This window comes from Populus nigra, chromosome 2 (assembly GCF_951802175.1).
Source record: "Populus nigra chromosome 2, ddPopNigr1.1, whole genome shotgun sequence".
Classification (NCBI taxonomy): Eukaryota; Viridiplantae; Streptophyta; class Magnoliopsida; order Malpighiales; family Salicaceae; genus Populus; species Populus nigra.
Window position 1 is genome coordinate 2638303 of NC_084853.1, and position 17511 is coordinate 2655813.

At 35.4% G+C, this 17511-nt stretch overlaps 2 pseudogenes; one reads left to right on the forward strand and one right to left on the reverse strand.

Annotated features, from left to right (window-relative positions):
• The window catches only part of LOC133682454 (uncharacterized), a 109829-nt pseudogene that overhangs the window by 57901 nt on the left and 34417 nt on the right, over positions 1–17511 (reverse strand).
• On the forward strand, positions 13008–15947 carry LOC133681640 (uncharacterized; annotated as a pseudogene).

The following is a 17511-nucleotide window of genomic DNA, read 5'->3' on the forward strand; positions in this document are numbered from 1 at the left end:
GAGTGTCGAAGTAATAAATAACCCGGCAATACCGGGGTTGAACTACAAGGAGGTTAACTATATAAATTACAAACAACAACAACAACAACAACAATAATAATAAGTTAAAAAGGACTTTGAGATGTAAGATTAATGTGAGGATTAAACACTGATAAAAACAAATGTCAAGGTTAGAGGATCCACTAATGATAGTTCAAACAAGTATAGTATAAACTCTTTTTTTTACTCAACTGGAAACCACACATAAAGGAGGTTCAAATCGGATGATTTGTTATTAATAGCTCATTATAAATTGTTAACATGATCATATTAATTATCTTATTTAAGTAACACCAAACTTTTAAATATTGTCAGGAATTCATGATGCTAACTTATGTTAACAACAAATCAAGTTCCTTTCATAGCACATGTGTAGGTTATACCATACGGTTGGGTTATGAAAGTTCAAGCACTTGTTGTACCAAGTGTTATACAACACAAATCTAGATTAACCATTTAACAAGTAAGGTATAAAGAATTAATAAGATAAAAATGATAAGACATGTTAATAGCAAGTTGTTTAGGATATAAGCATTGAAGTCTATATTGAGTTTATATTATACTTATTCTTACACCATTAGTGTAACCTTTTCACCTTGACATAATAAACTTAGCTAAACATAATGAAGAAGAGAAACATAAATAAATAAGATAAGAACATAAATAAGATACACGTTAACTAAGTAAAGGAAAGAAAATGAAAAGCATAAACATGATATTAATGAAAGCAAAACTTAAGCATTACAAAAATATAAAGAGAGAGAGAGTAAGAGCAAGATCTTGATTTGAACAACCAAGATCCTAAATGCATGGCAAATGCCTCTTTTTATAGGCCAAAATTTGAAACTATTGATTTGATGGCTAATTGTTGAGTGGGTGGCCAACTCTTGACTTGGTGACAATCCTTATCTTCTTGTCTGAACAAAACTTTATTGCTAATGTCAGAATTCGAACAGACTTGAATCTTGAAAGTTCTAGGAAATTGTCTCAGCTTTGCAAGAAAAAAAATTAAAGTCATTTGGACTTCTAGAACTCGAGATATAGGCTGGACACTAAACAGTGTCTGGACTGCAGGACAAATTTGGACTTCTCTGTTGTTGCTACATTTTGGACTTGAAAACAACCTTGTTAAATCTTGGACTCCTATTAAAGTTTTAGACCTATGTTTTAGCTTTCCATGCATATAAAGTAGACCTAAATCCAAGATCTACAACTCCAGATATGACCCGATGATTGAACAATGTTCTAGTTTGGACTAAACCAGCATCTCTTTTCTAAGTTTGGCCCTCTTTTTATCCTTTCAATTTCATTACTTAAACTCATCAATTAATCCTTTCATTTATATGATAGGCCTGCATTTAAGATGAACATTTACCATAAATTAAAGATATCTTATGGTATCAGACTTGTTATTATAAGACATGCTTTAGTTAAGGAGTTATTGATACTTCAAGTGCAAAATGATGATATAAAACCTTAATGAGAATGCACTTTTAAGTACTAATCACCCCCCCAACCAACTTATTACTAGTCCCTAGTAATGAAAGTGTTAAAATAGAAAAACAATTTACAAATTCCACAAAGTAAGGCATTCATCATTCAACTTCCATTAATCTATCCAGATAAACAAACTCTCATTAAATTTATATATATGCTCAATACCTCTTAAACAAGATATTAATAAACCTTTCTTTTGTGCTCAATATATCAACACATAGTTATGGAGCTTTACTTGGAAGAAAATAAAAATTTTGTTCTAATGTTTGAGGTTAACTTTCTTGGGTTAGGAGTATTATCTTTTTCTTCTTTTTTAATATATATACATATAACTTAAAACACAATACATCTTTAACCCATGTAACGAGTTTTCAGCTAATGACTCTCAAACCAATTGATCTTAGGACATTAGGTGTTGAGACACCCCTACGACCTTAGTAACTCGTGTTGTAGATGCTGATACGTAGATAGTGCAATGTTTGATTCCCTTAAGCTTTTCTCCTCAACCCATGTAACAAGCGTTGGGCTAATAGCTCCCAAGTTAGTTGACTTTAGGGTATTAGGTGTTAAAACACCCATTTGGGCTTAATTGCTTAGGTTAGGGAGGCTACGAAACCAAACTTCTCTATATTTTTATTATCATCATTTTTTTTTGTTTTTTTTCCCTTAGTTGTTACCTTTAACAAAAGAACATAAATAATATAATAATACAATGTGCAACCCACAATCATATGTTAAAGTGTGTGTGTGAATGAAGGTTTATGAATACTTATTAAATGAGTATATGAGCAGAATTAAGTGATAACAATGTGAGAGTTTGTAAACCTGAATATTTCAAGAAGTATTCTGATAGACCTTGTTAAGAATGTTTACTAAGATGCGTCTCAAGAGTAAAAGAACTTCTTTACTCTGCCATCCTAGTAACAACAGTTTTGCAAATGGTTTATGAAATAGAAAACACAGTTAGTTATTTTTTAAAAAAAAATATCAACTACTACCCTTTCCCCCCAACCAAAACGAGACATTGTCCTCAATGTCCTAAGGTAGAAAGATAGAGTATAGAAGACATCACCTGAAACAACAAACACTAACAAACCTGAAACACACTTAAACAAATATAAGAAACAACAAAACACAATAATAAAACCAAAAGGCTCAAATTCAATCTAAGCTTTTTACGACTTTTCTTAGTTGACCAATTTATGCAACTCATGGAGGGATCAATTATAGGGATGAAAGATTATAGTTGGTCAATCAATTGTTCAGCAGTAACAGCAGAGATTATGATTTGTCGTGCTGAAGATGTTACATATTCTTGTTCCACAGCATGATCAAGAAAAGACAACAACTTATCATAAAAACCATTAACATTTAACAGACCTATGGGTTTATGGTGAATGTGCAGTTGAGCCCAAGAGGAAATATAAAAGATCTCTTCCAATGTGCCCAGACCACTTGGTAAAGCAATGAAGGCATCAACATGGTTAAACATTGCATTCAGTCGATCAAACATTGTGGGGACCTAAAGTTCCTCTCTAATTGTTTTGGCAATGATGTCCCCTTTTTCTAAAGCTTTGGGGACAACCCCCAAAACCTGACTACCTCATAAAAATACATCTATTGACACACTCCCCATTAACCCAAGGCTCTCTCCTCCATACACTAAATGAATCTCTCTCAGCTAGTACCTGATCAAGATGATTTGTTGATTCTAAAAACTCTTTTTCTTTCCCAGGACTAGATCCACCGAAAACACAAATATTTCTTATATGATGACTTGAGGAACTTGCCATTTCTACACACTTCTATATTTGTTGAATGTATGGGTTGAGTAGAAATGAAGGGAAGGAAGAGAAGATTTTATAGATAAGAAATTGAAAATGCAAACATACCACCTATATGTAGTGTAGCTAGAGTCTCTCTCTCTCTCTCTCTTTATTTATTTATTTATTTTGAAAAAGCATGTGTATGTATGTCGCACCCTCGCGGCAGAGCGGCGACCCTCAATTGCTTTCGGGTTTTTTTTGTTTTTATGTAAAGGAGTTGCCACCTAGTATTTTGGTCACTAGGAACCCTAACTAGTCTTTCTGAGATTCTAAAGCAAGCGACTGGTTGCATAAAGGGAAGGTATTAGCACCCCTAGTACGCCCTACCTAAGGTAAGCTGCTTGGTGTTTGGTTTGCTTTATAATTGCTATGGTGTTGGTGTTTTTTAATCCCATCAATTTTCCTAGGTTTGATTCAAGCTAAATTTATTAAGATAGAAGTCCAAGGAGATTCCATGTGCTTTAAAAGCTCATTTTCCCTTAGTATTTCAAGAGTTTGCGACTTGTAAATCGCAAGGAGGAGGGACACAAATTTAGAAATCTAGGGCGCTTTAAAAGTCTATTTTTGCCTTAGTATTTAATACTCTCATGGCTTGTAAACCGTGGAGTAAAAATTGAAATGTCCTCGAGTATAATCTTATTTTGGATATATACCACTCAGGTTTTCCTTATCCAAATATTAACAGTGAATAATAACAAGTTATTCCCATTAAATATTTTAGATATTCATCCCTTTGGGATTTCTTTATCCAAACATTAACGGTGAATAATAGATGAATTCCCCCCAAAATAAGATTTTTTATTGTTTTTGGAATATTCGCCAATACCCTTTGGAGTTTTACAAACATGTTGTAAAATCCAGAAATGCAAGAAAATAATTTCTGTTGTGTTTAAGAAATTCATGCCTAAACACATTTTTGAAACTTCCAATATTTTTTACATAAAAAAGAGCGTTCAAAACATGTTAGGGTATTGGTCGTATGCAACACACAAGAAAACATTTTTTTGATATATATGTATATTTGTCACATTGCATCAAAAACCGGGTATTCTAAATACGAGATTGATATTTTTTTACAAAAAAAAAATTCAGACCTTGAAATAAATATGCCAGAAAATCATAAATCTATTTTTCTTTCTTTAATTTTTTTGAAAAAAAAAAGAAAATAGTAGGTCCGGCTAGATACAAAATTTCAACAACTGTTCAAGTGAATTATAATTCACTTGAATAGTAACCACAAAATGATCCACAAAATGATGCACAGTAACATATATAATTTAAATGCAAAGCAAAGAGAATGCAAGGACTTAACTGGCGCTGAAACAGGCGAAGAACATGGCACTGCAGTTGTTGCACCCGGCTGCTGGCTATTGGTTCTGGTAGGAAAAAAACAATGGCCACGCTGGTTTTGGGCTCTTTTCCTTGCTTCTTCATGTTTTCTTCTCTTCTCTTTCCCTCCTATCTTGTTCTGCTTTCTTTTTCCTTTTTTTTTCTTTTCACAGTAATGAACAAAAACTCCTTTTGTTCTCTGTGTTTTATCTGCTGCTCCCTCTGTTCTCTTTTCGTTTTTCTGATGCTCCCTCTTTGCCTCTCAATGGAGATGATGAGGGAGATGGCGATGAGAACGTGTTATAATGGTTGAGTTCACGCCCCTACCTCTATGTTTTTTCTGCTTTCAATAGTGTTATTGTCGGCTCTCTCTCTCGTTACTCTTCCTTCCTTTCTCCTCTTTTCTGTCCTACTTCCCTTCTTCTTCTTTTTTTCTGTTTTTCTCCCCCGCTTTAGGTCAGCAGAGGCAGCGTATATATAGTCTATACACCGCTCTTATTAGGAAAGATTCAATGCATTAATCTAGGATGCAAATCCAAGCTGATTTGCAGCCAAATAAAACAAATGAGGAAACTACAATATTCTCATTGATTATGTGCTGATTCTAGTGATTTCTTTCCAACATTAACACATCATCCCAGCCATCTATGTTAGGGATAAAATCCTATGCATTTTGCAGCTGTCAAAAGTTGTTGTTTCCTATGAATTGTAGCTGCACAAAAACATGATTTTCCTTATTTGGTGTGGTAGAAATCTCGTCATTTATGATGCTCCAGCCCCCTCTCCAGCTTCTAATATCCTTCTTTAATCAAATCCCTCATTTTAGCAGTTTTCAATTCAGTCCTTGGTCCAAAAAAAAAATCCTTCAAATCAGGCCTGCGAACTTGGGCTAAAACCCTTCTTGTGACAGGAATCTCTACTTTCACATTATATATTCAAATGAGAATATCTTGAGGTTCTGATATTGAAATCAAGCGATTCAAAAGCATAAATTCATCTACCCTTGTAGAGCTACAACTTTCATGAAACATAAAAAAATGAGATAAATTTGTTTTGAAGAACAAAAATGCAACCAAACTCGGCTGGAAACCTTCTCGCAACAGGATTCCATGCTTTCACGCTAGATTTCAAATAGGAATATCTTGAGCTTCTGATATCGAAATCAAGCGATTCAAAATCCCAAATTCATATACCCTTCTAGAGCTACAACTTTCATGTGAGATAAATTCATTTTAAAGAACAAAATTGCAACCAAACTTGGCTGGAAACCTTCTTGCAATAGGATTCCATGCTTTCACGCTAGATTTCAAACAGGAATATCTTGAGCTTTTGATATCAAAATCAAGCGATTCAAAATTCCAAATTCATCTAACCTTATAGAGCTAGAACTTTCATATGAGATAAATTCATTTTGAAGAACAAAATTGCAACCAAACTCGGCTAGAAACCTTCTCGCGGCAAGATTCCATGCTTTGACGCTAGATTTCAAACAGGAATATCTTGAGCTTCTGATATTGAAATCAAGCGATTCAAAAGCCCAAATTCATCTACGTGTCCCAGACTACAACTTTGATGAAGGATTCAAAGTGAGATAAAATTGTTTTAGATAATAGAATCTGACAGGGATCTAGTTGGTCAAAAAGGTTTTCTTGATCTAACAATGCCGAGCATCCAAATTTGACTGAGATTCTGCCCTAAGAACAGTGACCCCTAGGGCTCAATAAAGGTGTAGGTCAATTCTTCAACATGTCATGAGTGACAGAATATAGTAAGGATGGTCAGATATCGTATGAAACCAAGTCAGAATTAGAGCCTAAGTTCGAACAAAAAATTGCGACAACAGCATAATCAATTTTTTTAAGTGCAAATTCTGAGGGATTTATCTAACCTTAAAAACAAGATAATGAAGGAACGAATTTAGCATTATGAAGACCCCTAGTCAGTCTAAGAAACCTGATGATTTTGGCAGCAAAGGGGTAGGATAAAAAGAGTAGAAAACAGCTCAAACAAGGTTTTCGAATATATATATATATATATATATATATATATATATATATATATATTTCTCTCTCTGTTTTTTTCAATATTCTAGCAAACATGAGTTAAACTCCTACACTCAGTTCAAAAGAGGTATACAACATCTCCATCATGTGGGTTCCAAAAATGAGTAACAACAGCTACCCCCTCTTTACAATGCTTACGAATCAAAACTTGTCAAGTGCTTCGTATAGTAAGTGTTGTAAAGATAAATTATCTGATCATGCTAAAACTCAATGTTTTTCCTAAACAATGGTCTCCCTATCAGGTGACCTGTTGATCTTAAGATTTCTAGAAAAACTCCATGTTTTTTTTTTCTAGAAATGGTCTAATTATTAGGTGACCTACTCATCTTAAAATTCTTAGAAAATTCCACACTTTTCTAAGAAATGGTCTTAATATCGGGGGATCTGCCCACCTTAGAAAGAAACGGTCTCAATATCGGGTGACTGACCCCTCTTAAAATTCTTAGAAAACTCTATGCTTTTTTAAGAAATAGTTTCAATATCAGGTGACTGTCTCTTAAAATTCTTAGAAAACTCCATGCTTTTCTAAGAAACGGTTTTAATATCAGGGGACCGACCTCTCTTAAAATTCTTAGAAAACTCCATGCTTTTCTAAGAAATGGTCTCAATATCGGGTGACCTACCCATCTTAAAATTCTTAGAAAACTCCAAGCTTTTCTAAGGAATGGTCTCAATATCGGGTGACCTACCCACCTTCAACCCTATTTTTTTTAGAAAACTCCACGTTTTTCTAAAAAATGGTTTCAATAACTGGTGACCGCCCTCTTAAAATTCTTAGAAAACTCTATATTTTTCTAAGAAACGGTTTCAATATCGGGTGACCTACCCATCTTAAAATCCTTAGAAAACTCCACGCTTTTCTAAGAAATGGTCTCAATATCAGGTGACCGGCCCCTCTTAAAATTCTTAGAAAACTCCACGCTTTTCTAAGAAATGGTCTCAATATCGGGTGACCTGCCCATCTTAAGATTCTTAGAAAACTCCACACTTTTCTAAGAAACAGTCTCAATATCGGGTGACCTGCCCATCTTTAAATTCTTAGAAAACTCCAAGCTTTTCTAAGGAATGGTCTCAATATCGGATGACCTACCCACCTTGAACCTTATTTTTTTTAGAAAACTCCACGCTTTTTTAAAAAATGGTTTCAATAACGGGTGACCGGCCCTTCTTAAAATTCTTAGAAAACTCCATGCTTTTCTAAGAAATGGTTTCAGTATAGGGTGACCTACCCATCTTAAAATCGTTAGAAAACTCCACACTTTTCTAAGAAACGGTCTCAATATCAGGTGACCGGCCCCTCTTAAAATTCTTAGAAAACTCCACGCTTTTCTAAGAAATGGTCTCAATATCGGGTGACCTACCCATCTTAAGATTCTTAGAAAACTCCACGCTTTTCTAAGAAACAGTCTCAATATCAGGTGACCGGCCCCTCTTAAAATTCTTAGAAAACTCCACACTTTTCTAAGAAATGGTCTCCATATCGGATAACCGGCCCCTCTTAAAATTTTTAGAAAACTCCGTGTTTTTCTAAGAAAATTCTTAGAAAAGTCCACGCTTTTCTAAGGAATGGTCTCAACATCGGATGACTTGCCCATTTTAAGATTCTTAGAAAACTCCACGCTTTTCTAAGAAACGGTCTCAAATCAGGTAACCAACCCATCTTAAAATTCTTAGAAAACTCCATGCTTTTCTAAGAAACGGTTTCAATATCAGGTGACCGGCCCATCTTCAAATTCTTAGAAAACTCTATGCTTTTCTAAGAAATGGTCTTAATATCGGGTGACTTGCCCATCTTAAAATTCTTAGAAAACTCCACGCTTTTCTAAGAAACGGTCTTAATATCAGGTGACCAACCCCTTTTAAAATGGAGTTTCTAAGAAAGGGTCTCAATATCGGGTGACTTGTCCATCTTAAAATTCTTAGAAAACTCCACACTTTTCTAAGAAACGGTCTCAATATCAAGTGACCGGCCCATCTTAAAATTCTTACAAAACTCCACGCTTTTCTAAGAAATGGTTTCAATATCAGGTCATCGGCCCCTCTTAAAATTCTTTGAAAACTCCTTGCTTTTCCAAGAAATGGTCTCAATATCAGGTGACTTGCCCATCTTAAGATTCTTAGAAACTCCACGCTTTTCTAATGAATGGTCTTAATTTTGGGTGACCTGCCCATGTTAAAATTCTTAGAAAAATCAATGTTTTTTCTAAGAAACGGTCTCAATATCGGATGACCTTCTTATTTTAAAATGTTTAGAAAAATTCATTGTTTTTTTCAATTTCAAAAAATGATCTCAATATCAGGTGACCTGCCCATTTTGAACTTCAAAAGAAAACATGTTACCTCGAGGAATGAAGCAGTGTTGGTTCACAATTCCTATCATTTTCCGTAGTTTCATTGACCTGAGATTTTGTATCTCAGCAGTTCCCAAAAAACTTAGAAACTTATTTTGTCTTTCGTCACACCTTTTTCTGCTAGGTTAGTGTTATGATAATATAGCATGCATGTTTTTTGTTACCTATTTTGGAAACATAGGTCCCCCTTTTTGTTGTTTCCTTCTTCGAGCTCTTGTTTTCATTTGTTTTGGCCTACCTGTCCTCTTTAACTAATATCTGCTCCATGTGCTGCATTTCCTATCCTTTTCTTGCTTGATGACGAGATCTCCAGTTCCTTATGGGGCCCTTTCTTGCTCCATTGAGTATTGTCTTTTATTATTATTTTAAAAGGAAAACTCAAAAGATTTGGTTTTGTTCATGAAAACTGAAACTTTCAATGCAATTAGCAATTCTCATAAAAGATGCTTTTTTAGAAGTTTTAATGATGATACCCCTTTAGGCTTTGGTTCACTATGGACCCTTATGTGCACTTCGTGCACTTCTTGCCCTCAGTGTGGTGTGCAAAAATATGTTAAGTTTAGATTTGATTTGGTTCTCTCCAATTGATGGAGTCATCTCCTTAGTCATGCGTAAAAAAATTGTTCTTTTAAGTAAAAGATTTCAAATGCTATGAGATCATACGTTTTATGAAGAAAAAAAATTATTTACAAAGAGAATTCATGGCCGAACTTTATTTTATTGATCGGGAAGTATAGTATTTCCTTATAGAGTCAGCATTCACAGGTCTAACTAAATCTTCTCTGTCCATTCTAGATAACAATAAAGCTCCTCCCGAGAACGCTTTCTTTACCACGTAATGGCCCTCATTGTTTGGTGCCCATTTACCCTAATCTTCTCATGGTAAAGGCTATATTTTCTTCAATATAAGATCTCATTCGTGGAATCCTCGAGGTCGAACCTTTTTATTATATGATTTTGCCATCCTTGATGATGACAGATTGCAGCTATCCTCTTTTCACTAATCAGATTCAACTATTCATATCTAACCTTTACCCATTCCACCTTTTCTAAACTTAGAGTCTACCAGTACTCTTAATGAGGGGGTTTCCACTTCTAAAGCCATCACCGCCTCCATTCCATATACCAAAGTGTACGGGGTGGCTCCTATTGAAGTTCGGACCGCGGTGCGGTACGCATGAAGAGCAAATGGCAACATCTCATGCCAATCCCTGTAGGTGACTACCATCTTCTAAATAATCTTCTTGATATTTTTGTTAGCAGTTTCTACCGCACCATTCATCTTTGGCCTATATGGTGAGGAATTGGAATGCTTGATTTTCCATTTAGCGTAGAGTTTTATTATCATCTTGCCATTGAAGTTCTAAGCATTATTAGTTATAATCTTTTCTAGCGGACCATATCGACAGATCAAATCTCTCTCCATAAATTTCTTCACCACTTTTTACCTTCATGTCATCCAAAAATCTCAACAAAGTTCCATCATATGATTTCTTATACAAAGTTTCCCCATCAAGATAGAAATCCATTACCAACCTCCTCAAAGTCTTCTTGTTGATTTTGGATGCTCCCATGGGATATGTTTGGTTTTTGGATGAAATTCTTGATATCATAGTACCAAGGGTTTCCATTTATTTCTCTCTCAACTGAGCAACAATGAGCTAGGTTATTTTTGATATCAATGTGTACCGACTGCCCCTTGTGCCCAAATTCTATTCTAGCCATAGAAGCTAATGTGACCAAAGCGTCAGTAAAATGGCTTCCTTCCCTTCCTAGATGGGTGAACTTTATTTCCTCAAATTCTCTAGCCAATTTAGACAGGTATTCTTGGTAAGGTCTCAACTTCTCGTCCTTGGTTTGCCATTTTCCTTTCACTTGAAAAATAATCAAAATCGAGTCTCCATACATATCTATCTTTCTAATATTCAACTCTAATGCCACCTCTAAAACGAGAATGCAAGCTTCATACTCCTATGTTGTTATTGCACCCAAATTGCAACTTAACTAAAATCAAATACTACTTTTTATTAGGAGAGATTATCATTGCATCAGCTCTATTACCACATACATTTACAGCACCATCAAAGTACATAGTCCACCAATCACACATCTTCATCAGGAGGTACTGCTCGATTTTCTCGAAAGCTTCTTCACACTCTTATTCCAAATTTTGAGATTCTTTTTCCTTAACAATCAAAGATTGGGTCACAAGTCATGGTTAATTGGGACATAAATCGAGTAATGTAATTCAACCTTCCCAAGAACTTTCTTACATCCTTCTAAGCCTTGGGAGTTGGCATAGATTAAATAGCCTTTACTTAACCAGGGTCCACTTCTATCCCTTTGTCACTCATCATAAATCCCAACAACTTCCTAGATTTCACCACGAATGAACACCTTGCATGGTTAAGCCTCAACTTGTACTTCCTTGATCTTTCAAACAATTCCTTCAATATTTGGACATGATTCTCTCCCTCTCTAGATTTAGCAATCATGACATCCACTTATACTTTAATCTCTTTGTTCATCATGTCATAAAATAAAGTTACCATGGCCCTTTGTTAGGTGGCCCCAACATTCTTTAAACCAAATGGCATGATTTTGTAGCAAAAGGTTCCCCATGGCGTTACAAATGTTGTCTTCTTCTTATTCTTTTACGCCATTTTTATTTGATTGTAGCCTGAAAATCCGTCCATAAATGAATATGTGAGCTACGTGCTGCAGTGTCAAACATATCTATGTGTGGTAGACAAACTTTGATTTTATCTTTCTTTTTGGGTACTACCACTATGTTGGACACCCATTGTGGATACTTGACTACTTTTAGAAAATCAGTGTTCCACTACTATTCAATTTCTGCTTTTACTTTGATTAAGACATTTGGATTGGTCATTCTCAACCTTTGCTTAACCGATTTGCACCCTTCTACTAGTGGTACCCTATGCAAACCAAGCATATCCTTGTAAGACCAGGCAAAAACATCTACATAATCTCGGAGTAGTGCAATCAACTCTTCTTTTTCTTTAGGGGTGATCACAATCCTTATCTTCAGTTTATCTCTTAATTTTTTCGTTGCCCACATCTATGGTTTCAAATTCCTCTTTAGCGGGTTTCCAAGCATGTTCATGCTGCTTTATTAATTTTGTGAATTCCCTAATGTTATTTTCCTCCCATTCTTCCTCTTCCTTTAAGTTTGGTCATTCATTCTTCGTATAAAATGCGAGTGTTATTTGTGGAAAATTCATTTTCAGGGTTCTTGAAAGCGGAAAGTGATGTGTAAATGCATAGTAAAATATTTTAAAAATGTGTGATCTCATTAAAAGGAAAAAAAAATGTTGGCTTACAACATTTGCTCGAGCAAACCGATTAGGTGCACAATATCATTCTGAACCTCTTCAAGCTCTTTTTGGTATTGAGCTTTTGGGTGTGACCTTCCTTCATTTCCATCATTTTTCTTTGTCGAGTGTTGTGGATTCTAGAAGGGAGACCTATGTTTCTTAATCTGGAGATGCATGCATAGATGTATGAGAAAATATATGATTGTGATAATGATGCGATCCAACCATCAAAGGATCCATTGGAGGTTCCAGCTGGTCCAGTTACTAGGCATAGGGCTAAGAAGTTGAATGAAACTTTCAATGGACTTCTTCAAGATACATGGGCTAAGGTGGACTTCAAGAGGATTTGTAATAATAAAGAGAAAATCTTGATTAATTTGATTCATGTTCAAGAGGGGCTTGTTGGTGGAACCAAGACCATTACACAAGGATTGGGGGAAGAAGACTAGATTCGGATAGTTTGACCTTTAGTTACTATTTTAGTCATAATTGGATCTACATATCGAATTTTTATGTGATTCTAGTTGGGATGGAAACTAGACTTCCATACATTTCCAATGGTATATGGCACGCCTTCTAACTAATGTTGTGGAGTTGCAATCATATGTTGATTTAGAGGAGTTAGTACACTTAGCCATTAAGGTTGAAGGACAATTGAAAAGGAAGGGTAATACACGATCTGGAGCTTATATGGGGTCTTCTTCAAGTTGGAAGATGAATTATAGGAGAGAAGGTAGCGCGTCATCAAAGCCTTTGGTGACTTCTAAAATTGTTGAACATAACTCCATGAAGAAGCAGGTTTCGACAAATGATCAAAAACTTAAGGGAGAAGTTCAACCGAAGCGTAATCACGATATAAAGTGTTTCAAGTGTCAAGGATTGGGACACTATGCATTAGAATGTGTAAGTCGTCGAGTTATGATTCTAAGGGATGATGAAGAGATTGTGTCCACTAGTGAGAAGTCTGATTGTGATGACATGCCCCCACTTGAGGAAGCTAGTGATTTAGAGTATATTGTTGGTGATAAATTTCTTGTGATTAGAAGGTCACTTAGTGTTCACACTAAAAAGGATGATGTAGAGCAACAAAGGGAAAACATCTTCCATACTAGATGCATAATCAACGATAAGGTATGTAGTATGATCATTAATAGTGATAGTTGTACTAATGTTGCTAGTGTTACTTTGGTTAGAAAGTTGAGATTGAATACCATAAAGTATCAGAGGCCTTATCAACTTCAATGGTTGAATGAATGTGGTGTTGTTAGGGTGAATAGACAGGTGATGATTTCTTTTTTAGTAGGCAAATATAAGGATGAAGTGTTATTAGGGAGGCCTTGGCAATTTGATAAAAAAGCCAAGCACGATGGGTTTAAGAATAGGTATTCATTAGAGAAGGATGGAAGGATTTATACACTTGCCCCACTCTCACCAAAGCAAGTGAATGAAGATCAAATTCAATTAAAGAAGGGTTATGAGGAAGAGCAACATGTTTCAGCCAAAGTGGAGGAATAAAAAGATTTGGCCAAAATGGAAAAACAAGTTGAATAACATGGTTAGGATGTGAGGAAGAGAGAAACGAAAGTGAGCCATAAGTTGAAAACAAAAGGGAACAAAATTTCAGCCCTTAGGACATTAGGGGATGGTCATGGCCAAGAACAAAAAAAATGAAAAGAAGGCCTAGAGTGGAGAGAAAATGAGTGGAGAGAAGAAAGAAAGGGTGAGAAAAGAAAAGTGTGTAGAAAAAGTGGAGAAACACCTTAATTTTTTTTGCAAAATCTAATGATCTTAAACATGCCTATCTTTCTGGCTTGCCTATGATTTTACTTGTGTATAAGGAGACATTCTTTAAATCAGATGATTTAGATTCTTGTTGTTAAAGTTCATTTGTAGGAATTTAAGGATGTCTTTCCGGATGACATTCCTAGTGGTTTGCCGCCAATTAGAGGTATTGAGCATCAAATTGACTTTGTTCCAGAAGCAACTATACCAAATAGGCCGGCTTATAGGAGCAATCCTGAAGAGACTAAGGAGCTTCAAAGGCAAGTGGGGGAGTTGATGTCGAAATGATACATTCGAGAGAGCATGAGTCCTTGTGCAGTTCCCGTGCTTCTTGTTCCAAAAAAGGACAAAACTTGGCGAATGTGTGTGGATTGTCGAGTCATCAATAACATCACTGTAAAGTATTGACATCCCATTCCTAGACTAGATGATATGTTGGATGAATTACATGGTTCTAAATTGTTTTTGAAAATTAATTTGAAAAGTGGTTATCATCAAATTAGGATGAAAGAAGGGGATGAATCGAAAACTGCTTTTAAAACTAAATATGGTTTGTATGAGTGGTTGGTTATGCCTTTTGGACTTACTAATGCACCTAGTACTTTTATGAGATTGATGAATCATATGTTGCGTGCTTTTATTGGTAAGTTTGTAGTCGTTTACTTTGATGATATCTTGATTTATAGTAAGGAGATTGATGAGCATATAAGTCATCTGAGACAAGTTCTTAATGTGCTTAGAAAAGAGTCCTTATATGCTAATTTGAAAAGGTGTGACTTTTGCATGGATAGGATTGTTTTTCTTAGATATGTGGTTAGTGCAAAAGGTATAGAAATGGATGAGGCTAAGGTTAAGGCTATTCAAGAATGGCCTACACCAAAATCCATAACAGACGTTAGGAGTTTTCATGGTTTGACTAGTTTTTATAGGTGATTTGTTAAAGACTTTAGTATGATAGCCTCTCCATTGACTGAAATTGTTAAGCAAGTTGTGGGTTTCAAGTGAGGAGAAAAACAAGAAAATGCTTTTAACTAGTTAAAATCAAAGTTGATTTCGGCACCTTTACTATCTTTACCTTATTTTAATAAAGCTTTTGAGATTGAATGTGATGCTTCAGAAATAGGTATTGGAGCCGTTTTAATGCAAGAAAAACAGCCCATCGCTTATTTTAGTGAGAAACTCAATGGTACAACTCTTAACTATCCCACTTATGATAAAGAGTTGTATGCAGTCGTGCGGGCTTTGGAGACTTGGCAACATTATCTGTGGCCCCGAGAATTTGTCATATATACTGATCACCAATCGTTGAAACATTTGAAGGGTCAAGGTAAGTTAAGTAGGAGACATGCTAAGTGGGTTGAGTTTATTGAAACTTTTCCATATGTGATTAAATACAAGCAAGGTCAGGAAAATGTGGTCGTCGATGCCTTGTCGCGAAGGTATGTTCTTCTTAATACTCTTAATACTAAATTGCTAGGATTTGAGTATATTAAGGAATTGTATCTTGATGATCATGATTTCGATGCTATATATGACATATGCAAGGTTTCGGCCAAGGATAAATATTTTAGGCATGATGGATTTTTGTTTAAGGAAAATAAGTTATGTGTGCCTAATTGTTCTTTACGTGAATTGCTTGTGAGGGAAGCACATGGGGGAGGTTTAATGGGGCATTTTGGAATTACTAAAACTTTAAAAGTTCTGCATGAGCACTTTTATTAGCCTAATATGAAAAGAGAAGTGCAAAGAATGTGTATTAGGTGCATAACATGTAGACAAGCTAAGTCTAAGGTAATGCCTCATGGACTATACACACATTTGCCTGTTCCTAAGGAACCTTGGGTTGATATTTCTATGGATTTCATTTTGGGTCTACCTAGGTCTAGGAAAGGGAGAGATTCTATATTTGTTGTTGTGGATAGATTTTCCAAGATAGCACATTTCATTGCTTGCCATAAAATAGATGATGCAATAAATATAGCTGACCTATTCTTTAGAGAGGTCATTCGGCTACATGGTTTTCCTATGAGCATTGTATCCGATCGAGACGTTAAGTTTTTGAGTTACTTTTGGAAGGTTTTATGGGGTAAGTTAGGAACTAAAATTTTATATTCTATTACTTGTCATCGACAAACAGATGGCCAAACTAAAGTTGTTAACCGGACTTTAATTCAATTGTTAAGGGCTATAATTCAGAAGAATCTTAAAAATTGGGAAGATTGTTTACCATTCATTAAATTTGCATATAATCGTAGTGTGCATTCTACTACTGATTATTCCTTATTTGAGATTGTTTATGATTTTAACCCTTTGACACCATTAGATTTGATTCCTTTGCCTGTTGATGAAAGGGTTAGTCTTGATGGTAATCAAAAAAGCACAGGTGGTGAAAGATCTCCATGTAAAAATTTGGCAATAAATAGAAAAGAAGAATGAACAAAATGCAAACAAAGCCAATAGGGGATGAAAATTAGTGAGATTTGAACCAGGTGATTAGGTTTCGGTGCATATGAGAAAGGAAAGGTTTCTTGAACAAAGAAGATCAAAGTTGATGCCTCGAGGAGATGGTCCTTATTAGATCATAGAAAGGATTAATGATAATGCCTACAAAGTGGATCTACCAGGTGAGTATGGTGTTAGTGCTACATTCAATGTTTCTGATCTTTCTTTGCTTGATGTAGGTGATGATTCGAGGTCAAATCCTTTTGAGAAGCAAGGCAATGATGTGATCCAACCATCAAAGGATCCATTGGAGGTTCCAATTGGTCCAATTACTAGGCTTAGGGCTAAGAAGTTGAAAGAAGCTTTCAATGGACTTCTTCAAGATACATGGGCTAAGGTGGACTTCAAGAGGATTTGTAATAATAAAGAGCAAGCCTTGATTAATCTGATTCATGTTCAAGAGGGGCTTGTTGGTGGAACCAAGACCATTACACAAGGATTGGGAGAAGAAGACTAGATTCGGATAGTTTGAGCTTTCGTTACTATTTTAGTCATAACTGGAGCTACAGATCGAATTTTTATGTGATTCTAGTTGGGCTGCAAACTAGACTTCCATACCTTTTCAACGGTATATGGCAAGCCTTCTAATTCATTAAGACGAGAGAGAACCACTCATTTTAAGTTGGTCCTTGCTGCTGCCAGACAGAATGCGGAAATAACGAACTTGTCTTATTTAATTAGCTGAGCTATCAAACTTTAATTATTTTGAGAGGAGACAATTTGTTTGGGTTTTAGACTTTTTTATTTTGTTTATTTTAATTAGTTTGGGCTAGTTTTAGCTTGG